Here is a 20,233-nt window from a genome sequence, read left to right as displayed (position 1 = left end):
CTTGGGCTATATCTCTAAAGTTTTGCACGAATCAGCAAAAATGTTAATATTTACTGAATTATTCTTAATATGTATAATCTATTTAAAAATAATTCTTAACTTCTCTGAAATACTTAAACTTTCTTATGAAAAATAGTATTATTTGATGGAAACAGAACAAAGTAATGATTTTTACCAAAGACAAACTTGGTTAATTGAGGAGTTTACTAGGCTTACTTTCAGGCACATAAATGAGTTAAAGGCACTATATCTACCCATATCTCACATGAGCATGGGCAGTGACTCAGGAAAACTGCATTCCTGAAACCCTTTGTACTACTTATAGACAGAAATTGTTACTGTTTATAAAACCTTAGCCAGGATTCTATTGAATCTTGTAAGTTTGGGGAACTTCTTGGGATTTAGTAGTTTTGTTTCTTAGTGAAATATGTAAATTTTATTTCCTGAGTCCTAAGGAGTATTCTCCAGAGGAGGGAATTTCAATTCAGATCATATAGCTACACTACAGAAAGAAGGAAAATTCAAGGAAGAGGATTATATTTTTGGGTTGGGTCAATGTGAAACGAAATATAAAGGTTAGAACGAATGTCCTCATGTAGCTCCTGAAACCATGGTCTGGCTGTCTTTCAAGAATATTATGAGTAACAACAGTTATATTTATTTTTCCAATCCTATTTTGGCTCTGAGAATATTGAATCAGAAAATAGCATGGTCTAGACTTAAATGATCAATTAGTAAATTTAGCATGATGAAGATGCATGGAGGAAAGGGGAAGGAGGAAGAAGATAAAAATTTAGTAAGAAAATCTCAGAGAAATGGAGCATATATTTGTTTAGCCCTTAATAGGCTAAAGAAGTTGTTTGGAAGCAAATTGCCTGATACATATTAATCGGTAAGCCAGGCTGAGGAATCAGAGGAGTGTCAGTGTCCCTACATTTAAATTTCTGAGCACCAAGTGGAAATTGGTGAGAGAAGAGCGTCTGAAGAGCTTGGAGGCATCTTAGCATTGAAGCCAACACATGTATTTATGGAAAGAATCCCTTCTTTCTGATCCAAAAGTCTCCAAACGATTTCTGTGGAATGTGAATCTTCCAAGATATTCTGTGAACAAGGGATTTTATATCAACCATGTTAGCAAGTTCTGCATGCCATATTCCATTCTTGGAGATTCACAGGCAATTAACATATAAAGACTACCAAGGTGATTTATAGAAAAGAAAGCTATGAGGAAGATGTAAATCTTTCTAAATTATTTGATACCCACATGAATTTAGGAGACAATGGAAAAACACCAATGACGAAACATAAATGCTTCATGGAATTTGTTTTATCCCTGTTTGAGTTACAGCATACTTTCCTTAGTGGCTTTGAAATCTTCTAGTTCAACAAGCTTTTGGTATTTTTTTTTTTAAATTAAATCTTCATTTTTAGTGTTTATTTTCCAGTCCTGTGCTTTCAATGTTAAAAAGAGGTACACTTATTTTTAATTTGTGGGGGGAATAAATATGAGATTTTTGGCATGTTATTCTAGTTCTTCAAAATAATAGCAAGACAGAGCTTTTGTGAAGGTGTCCAGCATTCTATTTTTTTCTAATCCTATTTTATGGCATCCTTTCACATTTTTTTTAATGTCTCACCGAATGCTCAGTCCTCAAGCTTTTGAATCAACATGTCAGCGGCTTTAAATCAAATGACCATGGTAAAATATATGACTGAGCCACAAGCATTTGCAGTCATCCATTTAATTGCATCCTATAAAATGAACCAGGAGGTGTAAGTTTACAAACATAACATCTGAGGTGGTGGTAAGATTAGAGCTAAATAACACATGTACTTTAAACTCTCGATACGGATTCCTGAAGGGCTATCATTTTAATAATAGACTGCTGACAAGGGGCATCTAAGTATCAATGTGTGTTCTCAGTAAATACTCTCCAGTGTTATAGAGTACAATAGCTCAAGCCTTGTAGACAAGAATGTCTTCAGCCAACCTTTTGTTTGCATTTCCATGAAACATTATAATAATTCAACTAGCATTGTCTTGATTTAAGAAAACAATAAAGCTATTTTGCTTTCTTGGAGAACTTTGAGAATGAAATTGTTGTTCCATGACTACTTATTGCATGGTCCAAGTTTCTGTATTTATCTCATATGTCCAAACAGAAAATATGTGGGAATGTTAATCAAACATGAAGCCAATTTCCATTTAATGAAACACATTGCCATTCATTTGTTTAGGCTCAAAATTACTTATTTTCATAGATCTTTTAAGTTGTACATTCATCCTATATACATATCCTTAGATCTGCCATTAATAAGCTGAGTACCTTCAACAAGTTGTTTATTCTTTTAACTTTTCAATGTTTCTGCTTTCTTCTCTGTAAATAGAGATGTTAATTTATCTATGGTGGATTATTAAGCTCATGGATGTTAAAGATTAGAATATATTGAAGTGCATGGCTGAAAGGAGAATTACATAAGTGTTATTTATTTATATTCTATTATTTAAATATATTATTATTTAAATGTACTGGAAGAAACTATAAATACTAGAAATAAATAATTTTATTTATCAAAATGAGTCTCAACTGAGCATGTTTAGCATTTTAACGTGCTGCCCTAACATAAAGTCTTTGATCCTTATAGTTGTTTTCAAATATGCCATTTTTCTTTGTAAGTTTTATACAGTTAAATGTTTTATATGATCCTAATAAATGAACCATTCATTTATTTGTGACTTAAAAATGTATTTCAGGTTAGAACTTACAGTGTTTTAATTGGTCAGGTTTTTTTAAGTAAGAAAGTTTATATAATAAAACTAGATCAATTTTTAAGTTTGGAAGAGGGGAAGGGAGGAAGAGAGGCAGGGTGGGATAGAAAGATAGTTATAAATGATGATAAGTATTTCTGTCTTTCTTCTGCTTTAAGGTTTATGTACTATTTTTTTTTCAGATAATATGAAAAGATTAAGGTCCCAGCAGCATATACTTCCCAATCTGTCTCCTTTGATATCTAGATCTTATGTTCATTTATCCTTGACAGCTGTTCTTCAATTCTTCTTTATGTCTTATTGGCAGATAGACCAAGGGGCAGAATCAACAAACATTGGGAGACATAGCACGGCATAATAATACAGGCCAGAGTTGCAAGAGGGCTGGCTGTGTGGACCTGGAAATGGACCTAGGAGAAAAGAGATTGCTTTTGTTACATATCCACTTTAATTTTCAAATCTATCAAGTATTTTGTTCATATATATTTCTGTGACCATAAATACCTAAAATTCTTCATTTATTTTCAAGGTCAGACTCCTAGGGAAAAGAGAAATCACATATGCAAAAGAATTTTTCTTACTACACTTGAAGAGTAATAATAAAACAAGGTTAAAAAGAAGCGAAACTAGGGTAAAAATGTGTTCTCCCTCCCTCCCTAACTCCCTCTCTCACTTCTCCCTTCCCCGTTTCTCTATGTAGGCCTGGAGGCTATCAGTGGGCGTCTTCCTTAATTGTTCTTTTAATTACATTTGAAACTGAATCTCAAATAGGACCCTGTAGTTCTTTGATTTGGATAGCTACCCAGCCTGTCCTAGGGACCCTCCAGTCTCTGCTCTCTTAGCAATGAGATCATAAGCATCATCTGCAGAACTTTTTATTTTATTTTTTTATTTTATATGGAGTCTCAGTATGTGGCTTTGGCTGTACTGGAACTCACCGTGTAGACCAGGCTGGCCTTTAACACCAGAGACGTGCCTTCTTTTGCCTCCCAAGTACATACTAAGATATGACACAACAAGCCAGGTCTGGACCTGGCTTCTCACATGGACACAGGGATCTGAACTCAGGGCTGGGCTTGTGCAGCTAGCACTTTATCCAAGTGTAGAATAGTCTCACTTCCCAGTTTTTTTCTAAGTGTAGAAAATGCCTTGGATTAGAAAATGAGTTTTAGTGTCCAAAAATACCAATGGAACCATAAAAGCTTTTCTTACATATATTAGAGCATATGTTCTTTAAGTTGGAAAGACAAGATAAATGCCAGCAGATTCCCACAGTAGTATGCACTTGGGTATGAGATGTATCAGACCGAGTCTATGAAGTCATAGATACTGACATATACTGACATGGTAACTTCAGTTCATGGCTTGAGGCAATACATGCATGTAGGAAAAGAGGTTGCGTCAAGAGTTTGAAGAGATGAAAAAGATAAACTCTTTTAATTCTTTTATTTGGTTCTCAAGTTTCATTTTAAACATATGGAAGCACTAAGATCAGGGAAGGAAGTACAGTCATCTCTCCGTATCCAAGGAGAATTGGTTGTAGGTCCCTAAGGATACCAATCAGAAGATGCTCACACTTCTTATATAAAGCAGCATAGATTAGCATGTAATCTATGCAGATCCTTCGTAACTAGGACAACTACCAGTACCCATTACACACAGAAGCACTGTAGAAATAGTTGTTGTGCTCTACTTTTAAAGAATTAAGAAAAAATATTTATCTTCGGCACAGAGAATTTTTTCTTCAGTATTTTCTATGATTGGTTGACTCCACAGCTGCAGAATATATAGAGGTGTCAGGGCTGCATTCATGCCTATTAGAAGGTAGAAAATCATATTGAGGTTTAGGGGATCCAGCCTCACACTAGTCCATGAAACAAAATATATGAAGATATTTGAACCTTTTATTATTTCACCAATTACCTAATATATTGACATATTTTCATTTTCATTTTGAACATGAGATGTTTTGTTTTTTGCATGTGATGCATATGTTTTTGATAAGGGGAAAACGTCATGGAAGAATATTCACATGTATCTATAACTTTACGTTGTGTTACCAGCACACACACAAAAAATATACACTTGTATTTAGTCTTCATTAACAAATTGTTAATAAGAACATAAAGTCCCATTTAGGGTCAATGGAAACTCAGAACTTGGAGTTGTTCTAGGGAGACATTCCTCCCTAAATTCCAAAGCAAGAATCAAAACTGAAAAACTAAAAGTCAACTTACTATCTACAATCACAGGATTTTTCAAAATTCACTATACACCAAAGCAGTAACTTTACAAAGAAGACATGGCTGACAAAGAACACCAATCCAAATTTGCTCTCTGAAACCTCAGAAGCTAATTTCCATGTCCAAGCTAGTGTTTCAAAGAGATTTCTTTTCATGTGTTTTCCTAGGAGGGCAAGATTTCAAAGAGGGAAACTCAGCAAAGCAAGGTAACCCAGAGCTGCTGGCTGGGGCTTTCAATTAGCATTTCTGACTAATACTTTGGCAAAATTACTCACAAACATTTCCAGAGTTGAGAAATAGTCTCGTGGTACTTGTTTGCTCATATGCTCAGTGCAGCAGGTTTGCAAGTTTCGGGACTGGAAGTGTTGGCATTTTGTTTTTACTATCGTGTTTATTTGTGCATGTTGCTTCTGTGTCAAACAATGCGTTTGGAAATGAGAAAGGAAACAATTGGCAGCAAACCTTCAAGTCAGTTATAGACATACATGCACATACATGCAAATGTGTGAATGTATAAATAGACATTAAACCAAGAGATATTTAAAGTAACACACTCTTGGCATTAATTAAAATATTAACCTGTTGACACAGTAAAATATAAAACTTTGGAAGGCCTGATTACAAAACTGGAAGGACCTCAGAGACCATTTGTTCCAATCACGTCATTTTACAAAAGGGAAATTTGAGGACCAGGGCAACAAAACAACTTTCCTGGGGTCACATGCAAAGTCAACAACAGAGCTGTGACAGGACTCAGGTCCCCTAACCTCCTGGCCTTGACCATTCATTGAGAGTGCTTCAAAGGGTGTGTATAACACGCAGCGTTCACACAGCTTATCTTTGGGTTAATGTTTGAAGAATTAACTTCACTCACATTTTTTTCCTCGTAGTTGCAAAATAAAAATTAGTCTTTCTTCAGCAATACGATTTGTTTAAGGTAAAACAGAGAAATGACAAAGCTTTTACTACTCATACTTTATACTTACATGTAGTAATTTGTGTGTGTGTGTGTGTGTGCTCAAGATGGAGAGAGGAGAGAGGGAGAGGGAGGGTGGGAGACAGGGGGAAGAGGAAAGAAAATAAGAACATACATAAAGAAGAATGATAAACAATGCTTTTATCCACTGTTCAAAATTCCTAAGTAGTTTCCCCCTCCCATCAAACCTTGATGAAATCCACCCCTGGGAAAACTGGTGTGAACTGAGATGATGATCTGAAAAGGTTTCATGTGTGATCACTTGCATTAATTTTAGAAGTAGCATCAAACAAAAAAGGTATTTTTGATGAGAGGTACTAGTTCAGACATGAGATGATACTCTGTTTTCTGGGACTAAGAGAGAGAAATGAGAAAAGAGTACTCCGAAGTGATGGTGTTCTTAGAACTGGCCTCAGACACAGTTTCCTCTCTGACCTTGTGTTCTCCTGTCTCTTATTCCTCAACTTCTCCAGTGACAGACCATGAAAATTAGGAATTCACTTACCAGGGCAGGTCATAGAAGCCAGAACCCATTCTCCCCAAACCAGCCATAAGAACACAAAACATCTTTTACCTTTCTGGAAAGAGCTGGAAGGTAATGAGAGCTCTTCTATCCTACTTTGTTTGATTATAAAGAAAAAAAATCCCACCAAGAAAGGAAGAAATAGTACAAGCAACTAGAAGAATCAGAATAGACAGGCCCTGATGGGTTTCCCAACTCTAACTCCATTTGTTCGTGCATTTTGCATCCAGTCACAGGTCTACACAGCTGTCTGTGCTTCATGGAACTGGAGAAAAACAATGCGTTGTTCATTGAGTCCCCAGGCTTTCAAGTTAAAGGCTTTCCTGCCATGTAAAATTCTAATTGAGCAAACTTGCAGTATTTCTCTCTTGTTAATCAGTCTTGTGTGTGAGGGGTACCAGCCATGACTCCTTATAATGCCACCACTATCTGGTAATATGAGGATTACATGCATGACATAGCATCTTTATAACTGATCACATAGCAAGTCTATTGAGGTGATACTCGCTGAGACTCCTACCAATGAGGGATATGGATTCTGAAGTGGCTACCTCCTTTAGTCAGACAGGACTTCCAGTGGAGGGACTGGGGCACCCAACCTACTCACAAAGCCTTTGACACAAAATTTGTTCTGCCCATGATGGCTGAACAATGATTGGCCCTACTTGAGACCCATCTCAGAGCCAACCCATGACACTATTGAAACTTTGCTATGTTTGCATATAAAAGCCTAGGATAACTGTCTTCTGAAAGACTTCAAACAGAAGCTGATGGAAACAAATGCAGTGACCCATAGTCAAACAATAGGCAGAGCTCAGCAAGTCTTGTGAAAGAGTTGAGGGAAGGGTTGAGGGACCAGAGGGGTCAAGGACACTACAAGATGATCTACAGAGTAATCTAACCTGGGCCCCTGGGGGCTCACAGAGATGAAGCCATCAATCAAAGATCATGCTTGGGCTGGACCCCACAATATATGCAGCACATGTGCAGCTTGGTCTTCATGTGGGTCCACGTAACAATTGGAGTGGGGGCTCTCTCATTCTTTTTCCTGCCTTTGGATCCTTTCCCCCTAACCAAGCCTGTCTTGTCTGTCCTCAGTAGGAAAAGATGTAGTTTAGCCTTGCTGTGACTTTATGAGGGTGGCTGATACCCATGGTGCTGGACTTCCCCTTCTCTGAGGAGTCTGGAGAATTGGGGAAGGGGGTGGGGAAGATGGGACTGAGAGGAGAGGAGGGAAGAGGACTGCGATCAGGATGTAAAGTGAATAAATTAATGAAAAAAGTTACTATTTGGCACGTACTATGCCTATCCTCCTTTTGGCTGTCCCTCATCACATAATGACAGCCAAGTTAAATTGAAGAATGCTGACTTATTTTTGTACATGCAGATCTCAGTGGAGGAGGGTGCGCTCCATATTTTTGTTAACAGGGTTTATAACATGTACTTTCTTGGATTGTACTGTGTAAGGAGGCAAGCTTGACATACTCCAACACTCTCTTAAGACATCTCCAGTTCAAAAAAAAATTGAAGGAAAGTTGGCATCTAATTGAAAGACAAAGAACTGGGAATGAGGTCCCTTCTGAAGCATCATGTGGCCTCAGACCTCTGTGCTTCATGTTTTACTGTTGTAGAACATCAAAGAAGGGTGTGTGCAAAGATTTCAAGAGTTGGAGTTTGGGGCAGCCTCGAGGGAAACTGTCTTCTGGACTGTGCAGGGCCCTTGCACATGTCACATCAGCTATGGTTGCCTGCACAAGTCTCACACAAGATTCAGCCCGTCAATATCCCAGCAAAAGCAGGGACAGGATCGGGATCACCACCCGCAGCTGAGGAGCCATGGACAGTCAATGGGTTCTGGGTGAGCAAAACTCATTTTCTTTAAGTTGTGATACCTAGAAGACTGACCTTGCTCCATTGGCTTTCTGCAAATCCATAAAGACACGGGCAGCACAAGTTGACCTTTGTGGATTATACAGAGGAGTCCTGAAGGGATGGCTCAGTTACGAGTAAAAATGCCTGCTGTTCTTGTAAAAGTTCTGAGTCTAATTCCAAATTCTCCTATCTGATGGCTCACAAGGGCCTTAAGATTCTAGGTCTAGGGGATCAAAGGATGTGCTCTTATGGTTTCTGTGGCCATTGTCCTTTCTTGGACAACCCCCCACATATACATACACACATGCACACATACGTATGCACACACTCACACAATTATGTGAATGATTTACTATATCAGCACTTAAGGTGTACTGAGTATTACATGATGAACTCATGCACATACACTTAGAAATAAAAGCAAAATCTTTAAAACGAAAAAAGTACATAAAATTGGGGTGGATGAAGAGATGAGAGTGGATCTTGGAGGACTTATTTAGAGTGGGGATGACTATAATAAAAATATATCAAATATATGCATGAAATTTTAAATTAATAAAATATGATACTTTAGAAAGTGCAAACAGGCTCTAAATCCATTGGAAGGTAGCAAAAGAAAAATAGCCAAAAATAAATATAAAAGTTAACTTTTAAAGGAAAAATTTATTGTACAGGATGAGTAAGACCTACGAATAACATCTCTCAGGTTGTAAGTAGAGGCAAACTGCTTGAAGTAGTTATTTACTGTATTAACCCCTAAGGTTTACTGGGTACTGCATGATAAATCTCGTGACCTGAAAACCCAAGTGCTCCAAAATTTAAAGTATTTTGTGTTCCAAGTAATGCCCAAACCAGAAAATTCCATGATATAAGGCATTGTTTTAAGAAAAAAATAGTTTAACACATCATATGAAATTATATTTATGCTATATGTACAAGGCATGTATATGTGCAAGGCCCCTACTGAGTCTTTTACCCACCTTTGTAACTAAATGAAATAAGCTGATATTGTTTCCATTTTACAGATGGGATTGAAGCTTATGGGACTCAAGTAGCAACCACTTTCACCTAGCTAATAAACAGAAGTATCTAAGATTTAAATCTAAATTATGCTTTCTGCTATATTTTTGCCTCATTTGTTTTCAAAATATTGATACAGTCCATGGAGTCCATTTTCTCTCTTTGTCATTCTCTTCCCTTCTCCTGTCTTATCTCCCTCTTGCCATTTCAATTCATCTCCTGTCTCTGTCTTCCTCCTGGTCTTCAATAGCACATCCTGGGAAGGTTGCCTGTTGTTTTTAGGCAGCAAATAATTCCCTTTATTAGAGTAGATAATTACAACATCTTTTGTTTTCTGAATGTTTTTAATGAATAGCTCTACTCATTCCTCCAGAAGGTGTAAAATTGAGATGCAAAAAGATTGTTGAAGTCAATTAACAGAAAGTTTATCTTCCACACATTACTCTGTACTGAAGTCTATTATGGATATTTATCATTATTATCTGAAAGACTTCAAGAGCTACAGACCAAAGTTGACTATCATCACAGTAATTAAAATATTGTTAACCCATGCTCCCCAGGGACAAATTGAGATGTATATGTGTGGTAACTTAAATATATAAGAAAACTCAGTGAGTTATGATCTTCTTGTTGTGAGAGGAGAACAGAGTAACAGCATAAAAGCCTTCCTGTGAAGGCCATATTCTACATTGGCTGACAAATGGGAAGCTCAGACTTGGTATCTGTCTTGCTTGAGAGAAGCCCAGTTTGACCTCTTGTCCTCCATGTCCTGGCTTAGGACCAGGCATTTCCACTAGCAGGGTCTGCTGGAGTTGGGGTAAAAGGCAGGGGGAGGGGCTGAGCCACTAGGACAGACATCTGTGTCCGTCAAGGATGCTCATAAAGAAAGGAAGGTCCACTGCTACAATCTTCCCTGTGATGCTGGATTACAAGTTCTACAGAAGGTCTTATAGGGTCCATTATGCTAGTAATGGTCACCATGTTTTTTTCTGGGATGTTGTAGGTATTCACCGAGCTGAGGGAAAATAACTCCCCTGCCCCACCATTTCCTGCTTCTTTCGTATTCCACTACTAACCCATTAACTTGACTAACAGACCTATTACTTTGGTTTACAAACCTTACCCTAGAGGTTTAGGAGGCTGGCAGTTAAGTCTTAATCATTGAAAAATCTATGACCATTGCATTGCTCACTAAGCTTGGGATTTTCTTTTCCTCCAAAGAAACTTAATTCGTTAGCTGTTTCACCTTTTCTTGTTTTAGTAATATGGTTGACAAGTTTGTGGTAGTCTAGTTGAGTAATTTAGAATCTTAAGGAATGGAACTGAACACTGAGCACTTCCATCTAGGTTTTCTGCTTTCAAGCTCTGTCCCTCTGTGGTCTTCTTCACTGCCTGCCCTCTTCCACAGGGAAGCTCAAGAAACTTGTGTATTCCAGAGCACGTGCAGGCAGGAAGAGCGCTCACCTCTCGTGCAAACCTTCATTGTCCTTCACGATATTCACAGTCCAGGCCGGAGGCATCTCTATGCCAATGTGGGGCTTCTTTTCAAACAGGTAGCCTTTTCCAGACTCAGACTACATCCAGGGAAATAATCCCCTTACTGCGCTATTCTCATGCATTCCATTTGGGTCTAGGTATGTTACAGTGAGCTCCTTGGATAAAGTCATGACATGTTGTGTGGATTAGCTCACCTAGTCTCTAATTTCAACTTCCTTCTGTGCTTTCTGCCCGGTATCATGGATATTGAAAAACCACATCTTAAATTCTCCCCAGTCACGTGGCTGTGAGAATCAATCCTAGCCAAAATTGTGCAGCAGAATCCAGAAAGGATTTTTCTTTTTTAAATTATTTATATTTATACCTATTTTTGAATGTGTGTGTGTGTGTGTGTGTGCGTGTGTGTGTGTGTGTGTGTGTGTGTGTGTGTGTGTGTGTGTGTGTGTGTGAGAGAGAGAGAGAGAGAGAGAGAGAGAGAGAGAGAGAGAGAAGTTTTGGAATCTTCCTTAATTCCTCTACTCTGTATGCTGGAGTAGGGTAGACCAACTTAACCTCAATTGGTGTAAATCCTCCTCAGAATGAGGAAATTCTCAGCGCTGTAGGCTACTGAGATCTGAGGTCATTTGTTAGTCAGTGTTAATGTGGCAATAGCATGCTAATATACCAGCTAGTAAGGACTTCCTTAAAATCTAGTTCATGCACTCTCTTCCTGTGACTGAGTGGAAACGAAGATACTCATCAGTGAAGCCGGACTGTAGACATGTAAATGGGACTTGGGCAACTTTAGAAAGATTTAACTTCCTATGTCATCTCTGACTTCAGTATGTTCATCATAGTAGCAAACAAAATTAGTAATCAATTACTAAGCATATATTATTCTTCCATCTTTTTACTTTCTTTTAAATAGTTCCATTTCATTTCCTAGGTAAACAATTGTCTCTGGCCCACCAAACTCTTAGGTGAAGTAGAAATGTGAAATACAGAAATATGTAAATATACTTAAGGAAAACTATAAATTACAGTTTCTGTGGCATTAGTAAAGCATTTCTCAGTCAAACTATGATCTTCAGGTTAAATCTGATCATTAGGCTTTGTATGACCCTTGAACTAACAATGCTTTTCTGCAGATAAATATTCATAATTAATTTAATTATAGAGAATTCAAATTCTGAGCCCCCCAGTTCAAATAACTGTTACTTCTCTTAAAACAATTTCATTATTGTTATTAGTACACCTATCATTTAACATGCACTCCATTATCACTTTTGCTATATTTTATATTGCACCAATAAAACTCCAGAAATCTATTTTCACTATACCTAGGTTTTTGTTTTTACAAGATTTGTACAAACACCTAGCTTTAGTTTTGTGACTTGGTTCACAAAGTTGCAAATAGACCTTTAAGCAGAAGATGGCCTCCTGCCCTAAGAAATGCCCGACTATTGGTCAATGGGCAATACTAGGATGTGCGGTCTCAGGAGGTACACTGTCCAGGAAGCGAAGGGCATCCGTGCTGCCTTCTGCTGTCGACAAGAGACAGTCTTTGTTTCTGAGAAATTTCCAAGAAGCATCATGCCAAACGGTCTTCGTAAACTTCCGTGTCCTCCTCCTCATCTCACACAATGCTCTTTTTAAAAACCCCCAATCAGGATCATAAGACACTCACTGGACTGGCATTGACGCCGTGAACTAAGGAAGTTCATGGGTGCCCAGGTTAATACAGGGAAATCAGTGCCGACAGCCAAGTCAGCCATGATTCATTCTTTGGCAGTATAAATAGCTTCAGGATCATTGGAGCTAATTTGCAAGTGATTTCACTCTTACTTATCCTGCTCACCGGTTTAACATATAACTCTAGGCAAGAGCTTTTAAGGACACTTATTTTTTCTTTTTGATTACTACTAACTTTTTTTTTGTTTCAGTTACCAGTGATAATTGTGTTCTACTGTAATTTTTAAAATAGCTTGTTTTTTTTTGTCTTCGTATTCTAAACGGTGACACATGTTTTGTTTCTGCCTTTCACCTCCCACACGAAATAATTTTGCATATGGATTAGTCTATAATGGTAGTAATAATTGGCCATTATTGAGATGACAATTATTAAGCTTTTGCTTTTTTTGAAAAAATATTTAGTACATTGTTAGGACCAATGGGCTGTACAGTTGGAAGGACACTTCATGTAATATATATATATATATATATATATATATATATATATATATATATATATATACATATATACACACATATATATATATGTACACACACATAAATACATACATACATGTCTTAAATATCAGCAGGACTATCTAACAGCAATATGAAATTTTTATCCTGATTTGGTGCAGGATTATGCAATTGCTTCATGTGCAGAATTTTAAGATTTTTTTCTTTAGTGACTGTCATAGGTTCTATCTATTTTTCCTTACCAGGATCTTTAGGGGTCAGTTGAGAGTTGCATCTCTTACTTGCATAACATCTGCTTAATTAGACTTACATGACAACATTTCAGTCACTCCAGATTTGCCCAAATCTCTAAGTAGCCTGGGAACTCTAACTGTGATGTTGAGAAGTCTGCGAAGACAGCAAGTTGGTAGATGCAGTTGTTAAGCCTACCTCGATTACTCAAGAGTTTCCCAAGGTTCTGCGTTCCCACCCTGCAAAGGCTGTATTCCTGCTCTGAGGGGGATGAGTTGATTGAACTCACTGTGATTGCATCTTTAGAGCGTATTCCTCACTAATGTTGCCTATCCTCCCACTGATTTTCAGAGCAAGAACAATGCCCATATATTGGAATCAAAGTTTTCCCTTAAATGCTGGTCAGGTTTCAAAGGGTTCCTAAGTAGGTTGCGTTAGTGGAATATTATGCTTGTGTTGAGCTGAGTATAGAGCCAGACATGCAATAAGGACTCGGTAAATGGTAGCTTTTTTTTGTGACTTCATTGGATTTTGCTTACAACCTTTATGTGCTTTTATAGAAATTCTTTGGAGTTCCCTTTTTATAGTGAAATTCAAGTCTCATTATAAAACTGAAGCTGTCTGGTTATGAAAATGCTGAATTTTGTACATTTAACTGAGCAATCCATCGATATCACCCTAAGCATGAAAGATTATGGTCTTAACAACTTATTTCTTTCTAAATTTATTTTGTTATTGAATATCATCTTCATTTACATTGCCAATGGTAAGACCTTTCCCGATATCCCCCCTCCCCTAAGACCCCCAACTCTTCCCCTTCCTCCTTCCCCCTTCCTCCACTTATATGTCTCTCCACCCAACAAACTCCCTCATCCTCCCCCTGGTTTCCCTTTGTTCAGGCCTCTGTTGAGCCTTTACCTGACCAAGGACCATTCCTCCCACTGATGTCCAACAAGACCTTCCTCTGCCACATTTTTGGCTGGAACCATGTGAGCCCCTTGGTTGATGGTTCAGTCCCTGGGAGACTTGGGGCATCAGGATGGCTGAAATCATTGTTTTTCCCATGGGACTGTAAACTCCTTCAGCTCCTCTGGACCACCCTCCAGCTCCTCCATTGGGGACCCCATGCCCAGTCCAATAGTTGGTTGCTAGCATCTGCCTCTGTATTTGTATGGCTCTAGCAGGGCTCTTCTAGAGACAACCATGGCATGCTCCTTTTGGTATACACTTCTTGTCATCCATAGATAGTAGTGTCAGGGTTTGTTGACTGTTTATAGGATGAATCCTCAGGTAGGGCAGTCTCTGGGTAGCCTTTACTTTGTGGAGATAGCCTTGCTTTATTCCTTCTATAGAAAAGTAGGTTATTTTCTCAAAGCTACCTGGTGAGAATTTTATTTTATTTTTGTATTAAACTTTCTCTGAAGTACTATTGTCTTATTGTACTGTGGGGATAAATATTTAATTTTGAGAAATTTTTTCAGTGTTCCTGAGGGTTGAATAGAAAGATCTAGAAAGTTTTATTTTTATGCCTTTTTGATTTGTGTATTTGTGACAGTGTGTGCATGGTTTATGTTTGTATGCATGTGGTGTGTGTGTGTGTGTGTGTGTGTGTGTGTGTGTATTAGCCTATGCATTCAGAAGTAGAGGCCAGAGGTTGATATCTGGTATCTTTATACAGTGCCTTTTCCATCTTCTGTTTTGTAGTCAGGGTCTCTCATTGAACCTGAAGGTGACCATTTCTGCTAGAGTAGCAGGACTGCATTTTCTGGGATCATCATGCCTGTAGCCAGTTCTTAGGTTACACATCTGCTACACCACATGACCCAGGTTCTGGGAATGTCACCTCTAATCATGGTTGTGCAGTAAGTACTTCACCTACTGGGCCTTTCCCCCAAAACTTCAGCCTTTTTGATGCAATAGAAACATTTCTTAAATATTTGCCCTCTATCCTAAAGTTAAGACCAGAATCTCAGAAACCCTGAATCTCAGTTTGTCTCTGGAAACTCACATTCATATGATCTTTTGTCAATGTACCAGAAGTAATCACAATTTCTAAAGTAAAATTATAATTAAATTAAACTACAATTTTAAAGAAGTGTATCCAGATTATAAAATTATTCGGTTAATGATTACAAGTTGGAACAGACTTACTTCCAAATAGTGTAGATTATGATGGTGTCATTATTCATTTTGTGGTTTTAAATATTTCAGCAGATCAAAACCAAAGAATTTTTGCTAAATTAACCTACTTTTGTGAATGATTGCCTTTCCTACTTGTGTGACATGTGATGAAGCGAGGCTGAGTTTGAGTCCAGGGAGCATCTAGCAAGCAGTCTTCAGCAAGAACACTCAACAGGATCAGTCTTGTCTAAGTTCACAGGTAGGCAATTCTTTACCAAACATAACAGCAATTTGAAGAGAAGGATAAGGTGTTGGGGGCTCCAGATGGCAGTAGTGGGGAGGAGGCTACAGACATATCCTGAGAAACAATACTGGAAATTCTCTGAGATAAAGTTTCCATTCGCCAAACGACAATTGAATTCAGCAGAGTAAATAGTTTTCTACTTCTTTTTGACTACTAGGTAACTTTGCAGATGCACCTTAGGAAATTATCACAGTAAGTAGATAACTTGCTCAAGGTTGTGAATTGCCCAAGTTTCATGAATACTGTGAATTTCACAAGTTGTGTTGCCCCTGGGAATCAGTTTTGGTCACTGAAGCTAATGTATAACATAGTTTAGACAATTCCTAAAAATTATTTAAAAATTGTTGTATATCAAGCACATTCTGAGGTTAGGAATCTGACTATAAGTTTAAATCCTAGCCTCCAAGAAGCTTACAGCTCATAGATTGTGGAGACAGTCTGAGACACAATAAATGCTAAAAATGAGGTACAGGGATTCCCATGGTCATACCTGTGATGGGAAAAACAATGTTCTTCCCTTGTTGATGACAGAATCCAAGGGTCAGGTGCCTGGGGTTCCTAGTTCTCCTCATTATGATTCTGAGGGTGGGATGAAGTCTTTGGTGAAAAATGAAGAAGTTACTTCAGTTAGCAGATGATAAAATCTAGAATTGGTCAAATGCTACCCATCTCATTGGAGAGAGAGTTGGGTGTGGTGGGGTGTGGGCCCCCAAGGGTGCTGACTTAGCCTCATAGCTCATGTTAATTAAGCAACTGTGGACAAGAGTGGGAAGAGCTATTTAAAGAGGCAGCTGATAACATTTCTTAACCTTGGGTCTCCCGCAGGAAGAGTGGGAGGGAGAGCAGTGGAAAACAGTGGCAGGCAAGAGGAAACAGAAGTTATCTCTTGGATAAGTAGGTGGGATAGGGATGGAGAACAAGGAGAAGCTAAAGGTGCTGGTGTTTCAGATTTGCACAGGGGCCCTCTGAACCCCTTTGAATTTCTGAAGATTAGGAAACCTCTTTGGGGAGTCTCCTATCTCTTTAAGGGGTCCTTTAAAGTCAGGAGGAGTTGTTTCATCACGTGGGTTGGCTAGTGACCTTGTTTATCTGTTACCAGAAACTCTGGGAATCCCTTTGCAGCTTCCAGAGGATACTGTGAAAATCGGGATAACTTCTTGGAGCTCTTAGACGTATTGATTAAAATGTAAGGATGACCTCAAATAGAAGCCTAAAGGTATTTTTAAGAGAACTATCCCAGAATGGGAGAGCTATAAATCTCATCAGCTGCTTGGAAGAAGAGTCTGAAAGGAGAAGAAAAGAGGCCATGCCACTGAGTTAAACTGCCCAAGGACATCAGCCACATACTGAGGAGAAAGAGCTTTAGAGAAAGAGTCAAGCCCAAGGCATTAGTGAATGCATGCTTCGGGGAAAAAAAAGAAAGGAGAAAAGAGAAAAAGTTATGCATTTTGAGAAAATTTCATATATGTCCACATACTTATAAAGCAGCAGGTCTGCTCTCTCTAAGAGACTGAGGTATAGTCTCTCTCACTTTTTAAAGGGCCATTATACTGCCTATCTCCACAGTATTGCTTACAATGAGCCTGACTTCCTAACTGTGGTCCTACATTATGGGTGGTCCCTTGGCCAGGTAACTGTCTAGTCCAACTGCAACGTCGAGTTTCCACCCAGGCCAGGGATTTCATTCTATATCTTCACAGGCCTTCACTGTTTCAGTGGCACTTCCGGCTTCAAAATCTAGGTCGGCAGAGGGCAAGAATCTTTCGTGATAAAGTTGGGAACAGGAGTAAGAGTTTGCCACTAGATTTGTCTAAATCTTGCTGACCTAGTAAAATTTAACTCTGAGGGTCCACTGCGGTTAATGTGTCTCTCTTCTCTGCCTTTCTTTGAAATCATTTGTAAGGATCTTGCGATATCATTTTAATGAGGTTCTGTAAAGTTACTGCCCATTAAGAGGCTATTAAGGGCTTTTCAGGGAGAGTATATAAAATAAGCATGCAGAAGAGGAGGAAACATTAAGTTTGGAAGGGAGAAACTCGAAATGCCAAGAAAACCAGCCTGAAGCAAAGACAGCGGAGTGAGTGCTGGCCACGGATCAGTCATGTCCTATGAAGAGAGACTTCTGGCGAGATGTAAGTTCAGCAGGAAATGAAGCATCAGGGCAGATCTTGGTAGTCCTAAAGTTACCATAGAGTCTTTCCGCCCCCTTTCAGATTTTGGTGGCCTATTGAACTCTGGTGGAACTATTTTTGACTAAGGTAGACTTTCTCAGGACTGCTCCATCTGTGTTCCCAGAATTGTGGTTTTTACGTTTTTATCCTTTCTTCCCCGGGCTCTTGTGAGGGACAAAGAACTTGATAGGAACACTGAGTTCTTAGTGCTAATATTAAATCTTCCAAGGAAAAAGGTAAAAAACCTCCCCTTAGCCTTCCTTCCTCCCTGTCCGCAAACCTTTGTCTGCTTCTTTGTCTGATTACAGAGGAGAGGCTCGAGTTCCTGAACCATTGCCTAAGCACTGTGCACATTAAGCCAGTTGTCTCATAATTTCTGATTGCATTATTGATAACGGTGACAATAGCAGTAGCCACAGTAACTCACTTCATGCTTGACATTCAGGGAACAGCTCTAAGCATTAGAACTACACTCCAAGCCCTAAGTGTAAGCCCCTTTGTGACAACATCATCGCAATTCTATGTCCGCATACTAGAATAACATTAGTAGGTCCTCTGCCAGGGATATGGCCTCTATTTTACAATGAGAACGCTGAGGCACTGGGTTGGGGGTGGTGGAAAGTCATTTGCTGAAATTGCACAGCCAGAAAGGTGGTAGAGCCAAGTTTTGAACCTGTCTGGACTGTTGTTTAGCAAAAGTATGAAAGTTTGCATACTAAAAGCAAAAAAAAAAAAAAAAAAAAAAACCAAAAAACAAAACAAAAACTACATGCAAGATGGGGTACCCTTGAATAACCCCTCTTTTTGATAATCAAGCATTGAATATTTTACCATATTCTTGCCACATGCTGAGTTGACTTAACAGTTGTAGTTGTTGTTATTACTCTTCTTTTAATGTAACTTATATTTTCTACGCTAACATTTTATGAATTGTGAGCTATATATTTTTTTGGCCCTTAAGAATACAACTTATTTTGCTAATCCAGATGGCACCTTATGAGACTGCCAAAATACATAAAAACCATAACATTATCAACATCTCATTTTAAAAGGAAAACCACTCCTCCATTTTGAAAGCTCCACCATTCAAATTCTGGAAGCTTAAATCTGTAGGTCTTTAGGAACTTCACCTATGGGTCATCAGAGAAACGGGGTCTCTTAAAGAGGAATGAGAATCCCCTTTCTTTTTCTGTGCTCAGAAGGCTCCAGAGAGCATATCCCAGCAGGTGTTATCAGTAGCAATTAAACCGTGAAGCAATTAAATGGTTCTTCTGCATAGCTGCAGAAGAGTTCAGTGCAGTCCTACAAGAGTGGAGGAACACCTGCTGCTTCAGTTCTGGCACCGCAAGCAACAACAAGTCATTCACTGTTATTTGTAGCCACTTGAAGGCATTCATCAAATCATTCCAGTAATTATGAAGAGATCCAAGAGCAATCTGTGGTTCTTAGCTCCAGATACAGAGACAGGAGATGGTGTCACTGTGCTCTCGAGGAATTTATAATACAAAAGAGGAAAGCAAAAAGTAGGGGAAAATATCATAGGTGCAATAGATGCAGCATGGGTAGCTGGAGAGAGATCGTGGTCAACTATAGGATGTGCTTGAAGGTTTCTTGGCATAGTAGTCACCTGAACTGAGTTTGGAAAGATTCATCTATGTGTTTTCAGGATGGAATACATAGTAAAAAGTACAATGTTAAAGAGAGGAAGGTGACACCTAGGATGGCAAGTTCTTAGGTCTTCCTGGAGCCTAGTAGTCATTTTACTTTGTAGCTCCCTTTCTCTACTGCTTGCCTGTCTTGGCTTGTCAAATTTAGATGGCCAGACCTGTGCTTATCTCTTTGGATTTGCAGGAAGCAATGAAGCATCCAAAGTCTCAGAGATCGTGTCTCTGAGGCCTACTTACTTTAGGGAGAGTTTTACAAGACTGTTGGAAAACACAAAAGGAGGTTAGGAGTACGTGATTCTTACTCAATATGTTTGGTCAGGAGAAGAAAGGGTTGAAGATTTTACCAGGCTAAAAAGATTCTGGCTGTGTGTGTGTGTGTGTGTCTTTCATTCTCCCTATATTTTTCTCCCTCTAGTTCCTCACTTCCTGAGAGTGGCCAGAAATGTACATTTTCCCCCCAGAGGGTGTTTTAGATTGTTATGTCTGAAGTACTGCTGCCAGAAGCGCCCGATTTTATTTGGAAGGCAACTTGGCTTGTTAAAGGACTAGGAGGGAGGCAGGAGTGTCTCTAGCCTGAGAAGGAATAGGAGTGTATCAGTTGACTACAGAAGTACACTCCATTGCCTTGTGATGTGTCAGGATACTGGCATG

This window comes from Apodemus sylvaticus, chromosome 2, assembly GCF_947179515.1.
Source record: "Apodemus sylvaticus chromosome 2, mApoSyl1.1, whole genome shotgun sequence".
NCBI classification, from domain to species: domain Eukaryota; kingdom Metazoa; phylum Chordata; class Mammalia; order Rodentia; family Muridae; genus Apodemus; species Apodemus sylvaticus.
Note: the sequence above shows the minus strand (reverse complement) of the source record.